The sequence below is a fragment of the Chenopodium album genome, chromosome 18 (assembly GCF_948465745.1).
Source record: "Chenopodium album chromosome 18, dcCheAlbu1.1, whole genome shotgun sequence".
NCBI lineage: Eukaryota > Viridiplantae > Streptophyta > Magnoliopsida > Caryophyllales > Amaranthaceae > Chenopodium > Chenopodium album.
The window spans coordinates 18,930,813-18,937,100 of NC_137851.1; the positions used below are offsets into that span (position 1 = coordinate 18,930,813).

Consider the following 6,288-nt stretch of genomic DNA (forward strand, 5'->3'; position numbering starts at 1 on the left):
ATAATCGTCTTTTCTCTCTCTTAGTTAATTAATTATGTGGTTGTTAATTAATATGCATGTTTAGTTACTTTAATTTGTATGCAGATTTTGGGAAGGGTTTTGTTTCACGTGATGTCAGACATCACGAAACCCAACAATATGATGGTTATTATGCACGAGTATTTGTTATAACATAGCACTGTACGCTTAAAAGCTGAATAAAATCAGGCCCTTTCTATATATATTGCAATTATATTGATGGTACATTTTATCTTTCAAAAGAAAAATAATACATTATAAACTATATACATTAGAGATACAACAATTGAAGGATCTAAATATGAAGATTTATAAGTAAAGGAAAAATACAATAATCGAAACAAAATGATTAGACATTGTCACCAAGTCAGTCAAGAACCTAAGTGACTAGAAACACCACATGATGCTCTAATAAAATAGTTTATTTAGTCCTTTTCTCGCATTATATCTACTATGTTAACAAATTTTATAGTCTAGGAGGGGGAAGTAACCATTTAGCAGCTTCAATGTAATCCAAGCTGATGAAAGTTTTGGCCTCTACATCCGTCAATTTCTTAGTATAGGGAACTCTTTTTGCAAGAGACGCACCGGGTCCTTTATTATTGTACTCTCCAAAAAATACAGTCCTACATACTCATATCAAATGATTAGAAGTCTCAATAAAATCATAATATCATTAGATGGATAATCTAACATCAACATTTTCAAGAAATTAAACTTAGTATCATATGCAGAATGAAATTAATTTATGAAAAAGTTACTTTGTCTTTATGTTGTAAATAAGGATGTAATAGATTAATCACTATTGACAACTAGGGTACCAAATGTAGCACATGCATCTTTGAGTTGATCAATCGTGGTTAACATTTGTTTTTGTAATTAAATAACTTTTACATTGGTGAAAAAATAAAGCAACTAAGTTATAGACAACAGGCATAAGTTTTTTTTTTTTTTTTTTTTTTTTTTTTTTTTTTTTTTTTTTTTTTCATGAAAGCACACTACATGCGTGTCATTGTATTTTTTTTTTTTTTACAAACCTTTAATTTTTTTTTCATTTATTTCAATATGATCTGAATGTTTACCAATTCATACACTATGCACGTTGTGTATGATGTAGCTAAACATGTTGAATGCAAAATAAAAAAAGAATCCTAAAAGTTTCTTTAACTATGATATAAGTCTCGAAGAATTACACAACGTCAGATCTTCCATTTCCAAAAAAGAATAATGATTTATGTAAGGTGTTGGTAATATTATCCAATACAAGAATTTTATTTTCTATTTTTATTAAAATAATAGACTCTCTATTATTATGAAAACAGCCTCTAAGATGCGAACATTGAACCAAACTAGGTTATTAGGTCACCATAATCAAATAACTATAATGTTTCATGTGTCATTAATGATATTTTTGTAATTTTGAAACTTAATAAAACTTTTGTTAGTTTCAATTTTACAAAATTATTAAATGAAAATCTAGTATAAGTTAATAAAATCAGTTAAAAATTAATTCAAATCACTCCAAAAGTGAATAATAATTTTTGAAGTTGTAAAATTACAAAAATGTCAATATGTCATTAATGACACTAGATACATCTTGGTTGTCTGATTATGATGATCCAATGGACCAAATTGGTTTCATGTTCTCATTTGAAATTGAGATCATGTAAGAACCTAAGGATCATATATAGTTTTTGACGTTTAATATACCTATGATTTGATCTCCTTAGCAACAAAAAGAACTTTAACTTCCCCTTTTAATTCAAATAAATGCAATATTGCATAGTGAATCACAATATTTTATTTTCACATGTTTCATCCATACAGTATTAGTGATATAAAGGTTATTATTAAAACTATTGATAATAGATAGATTATATAAAAAAGAAATGCTTACTTTTGAAATTCTAGTTTAGAGTTATCAGACCATCCCTCGGGATTAACGACATCACTCAAGGTGCAATAAGAGTAAACAACTCGTGCTGCTTCCATCCATGCTCTACCTAATAATGCATGACTACCTGTCCCAATCACATTGCAATGGACAAATGAGTATCCACCTTCTCCATCTGCACTATTTCTTGCATGAGCAGTTATGACTGCCGCAGGATCTTCTGATTGAACATGGATCTCAGTATTCTGCCAATATGAAACAATCATATTTAACCTACCTACTAATGAGCATAAGACCATTAATTGGTTTCAATCTTTTTTTATATACTATAGATGTTTTTTAAACTGGGAGATATTTTTAGATACCAAGTATAAAGATCTTGCTTCACCAAAGATAAAATCAACAGTTCCCTCAATATAGCAATCCTTGAAGAAATGGTTGCCTTTATCATCACATAGAGTATCTTGGAATCCAACAAATTTACAATTGTAAAATGCTGCTTTATCACCGGATATTCTCATAGCAGTAGCTTGTGCTCCCTTTCTCTTACCATCTGGTCTTGGAGCGGCATTCTTCATTAACAAAAATATTTTGCATAATTAGTTAAGTTTCTTTGAAAAACATAACCTCATAAATAGATACCATATCAAATGTCTTAAATTTAACAATGCTATATCATATCAAGAAAGAAATTTGATCTATCAAGTGTAATTCTTATCTCATAGTTTTGTTGTATTATAATATAGAAATTAGTATTAGCATGTTCTATTTCTTTCCTCATGGATTATGGAAAACCCTTCCACTTATTGGCGCTCCCCTCACATTTCATAGGTTGAATATGTAAAATTGTATTTAGAATTAAAAAATATTTGTATGCCGACTAATATTTTGTCTGTTTCATATTATTTAATACATTTTTTTTGCTCGTTGACAATACGTACCATCAATTATGTAAAATAAAAAAATAATAAATATTGTTGTTCAAGATACACACATTAAGGTAAATAAAAAAGACCCCACTTAGCTATAATTTTGTCTGCAGAATAAATCACAAAATGAAGAAAAGTAATTTAAGTGAATGATGACGAAAGTCAAAATGTGTCAATAAAAGCGAAGTGGAGAACATATGACATTATGAATAATATTGTCTTTTTACCAAATTCTTGGTAAAAAACTGATAAAAGACATGAATAATAAGTACACAGTAGATTATAATGAGCCATACTCTCTACACATTAACCTAATTTACATCCAACCTATATTTCATTTCACAATAATGATTTCAATTTTATCTCTTCTTCGTCGTCATATACATCACATTTTCATTTTTTACCGATTATTCTTCAGATTATCTAATGTGCTAGTTTCACTATTTTCATTTCAAGACTTGAAACAATAATTGTAGTTATCTTTTATAATTCTTCAGATAAGTAATATTGATATATATATGCATAACACATATTACACTAGTAATTCATATTGGCGAGAGCAATTCATATTAAGTTGTAGATTAACTTACAGGTTAAATTGTTAGTCTTATACTGACAAGGATATTCATGTACCGTTGGCCTTGCTATAATTAATTTACTAACTTTTCTTTTATTTTCTCAGGGCTTAACATCCTTTTGTGTATGAAAAATATTAAAGAAGAATAAACTAATAACAAGAGCATAGATTCAGTTACTTTTAACACAAAGAAATGCGATATATTATAACATAATAAGTAAAGAAATATAGGACTTTTGTACCGAAATGATTATATTTGTAGCAACAAAGTAATCAGATTCCACAATCAGTGTTGCACTATCCACAGTCCCATATTCTACAGCTTTACCGGAAAATGTTATTGTTGGCCTATTTTTAGGATTTTGTTCCGTAAAAAGTGACATACGATTTAAAGCTATCGACTTTAACTTTTTCCTTATACTCTCCAGGACCAATTGTTATGATTACACGTTTAGTGTTTCCGACTTTTACATGTTTTACAGCATCTGATATTGTCTTGAATTTTCCACTCCCATCTTGTCTTACATCAATGGTTTCAACCCCACCACTTTCGGCTTCTACAACATTAGGATCAAATGTTCCTTTTTGTACGCTGCAAATTAAAATTAAAATAAATGATATAGACATAACTCAATATATTTAAGTACATAAAAGATACATACATGTATGATAATAAAATGTAAATAACTACAATATAAACTTTCAAAAGATATAGAAAAAATTATATATAAAAACACTCCTCCTTAACCTATACAAATTGTTTAATATGACAAGTTATATTTTTATGTCTGTAATAAGTAAATAAGCAGACAAACCAATATGCCACATGTATGTTCTCCTCTCCTTTTAACTTTCATTACAATCCTTTTCTTTTCTTGACCCTTCAATATTTGTAACCTTCACTTTAACTCAACAAATTGAATTCTCTTAATGTTATTTTCTTTCTCTTATTCTCACTCCATCTATCAATTAAAATTTAAATGAATTTATCATTTACTCATTGGCCCCTTTTCATCTTCTCCTAATCCTCATCATAATATAAATATATAATAAAAACTCTTTTAATTTATCACCTAAAATTTAAAAAAGATATAGATAAATATCTCTATAATTACTGCAACATGAATATGAAAATTGAAAAGGAGAGAATTAAAGTGCCAAATTAGTAAGACATGAATGACAAAAAAAAAAAAAAAAAGGAAGCGTTTGGTTTAAGAACTTATAAATTAATTTCATTATACAAAATTGATTGCATGTTATAAAAAGTATCTTAGAGAACTTTTTTTGTGAAGAGAAATTTCGTAAATTCATATATTGATGATGTAAGGGATTGATCTTCAATTTTTAAATACAAAGTATTATTTGACTCTCGTGCAATTAATACGATCATTTGTAATGTTTAATTACATTAAAATGCCAAATAAGTGCAATAATATTTTCCACATGAAAAAATGTAGTAACATTATTACATTTAAGAGTATTTTGACTTATTTTTATCTCTCCACATTATATGTGATTTTTTTTTTTTTTTTTATGTCTGCCATTGTAAAAAAAATAATAATAACACTAATGTATAACTTCTACATGCTGCACTTATAGAAATTTATGCAAAAAATATTGAGAAATATACATGATTGACAAAAGAGATTACTTTCTTAATTTCTTTGTTTTATTTCTTGTATTGTCAATATCGAAATGGTTTAAGAAAAAAGAAGAGATGATAAATATACCTAATTGGTTTGACTGATTCTTGAAACCATGTATTAACTTCTGCATCATGTGCTGGAATTAAAGTTTGAGCATTTATCGTTAGAATATTGATAAGAAAAATTGCTAAATCAATACAAAGTTTTCTTCCCATTTTTCTTTTATTTTTCAACACTAAAGGCAACATGTAAATGATATTTTTTTAATATATATATAAGCAATGGAACGAGAAAAAATTAACATAAAACTATTAGAACTTAAAGCTTACTTCCCATATAACAATGGCTATAATAAAGGGCTAGATTTAGAATGATAATATACTAAAAATATTAATTTAACTATAATAGAAAGTATACTAATTCCTCTACAAAATAGGAGTAAGTTAGTTTTCAGCGTAATTGGCAAGAATTACATATACCATTGAATGGTTGTTTGTTACATAGTTGAAGATGTCCTCATTCATTCTTATCCAAAAACATTGTGGTGAATCAAAAATTTTGAAATATTTCTTGTTTTAACAATATTTTTACTTATCTATTTTAAACAACTTCAACTACTAATATGTGTAAAGAGACGGAATAATTATGCATTTGTTTAACATATACTATAAGAAAGGTAATAAATCATTAAAAGCTTGAAATCTAAAAACATGTCTTTCTTTGTTTATTATTTAATTTACATTGGTGGAGTTATTGTAGTGGTGGTAAATGCTCTACTTTATTAGTCAAGAAGTCTTGGTGTCTATCATTGAAAAATATTATATTGATGTCTAGCAAAAGATTAAAATTTTCCAGTTTTGTGAGAAAATATATTATTGGCATTTTTGTATGATATATATGATGCCATACATGCCATATTAGGGTGATGTATGACAAGATTTCATACATCATCATTAATTTTAATGAAACCGGTTTAACAACTAATCCTTGTATCTAATTAAAAGCTTGTTATATTTATGATTTAATTTTATATTTTCGATTACATTTTGTTGCAATATATAAAAATGATAATTTGAAAGTAATTAGAAAGATAATAATATCTCATTTATAACGTTGGGTTTTTCTATGGAAAATATTCATTTCATCTATTCTTTGAATTGTATTTAGTAAATTTAAAAATCTAGTGCACTTTTTTTTTTTTTTTTTTTTAATAATTTTTAACTA

At 26.9% G+C, this 6,288-nt stretch overlaps 1 pseudogene; it reads right to left on the reverse strand.

The window, feature by feature from the left end:
* Nucleotides 1-484: 484 nt before the first annotated feature.
* On the reverse strand, nt 485-5,279 carry LOC145590592 (pectinesterase 1-like; annotated as a pseudogene).
* Nucleotides 5,280-6,288: the final 1,009 nt, after the last annotated feature.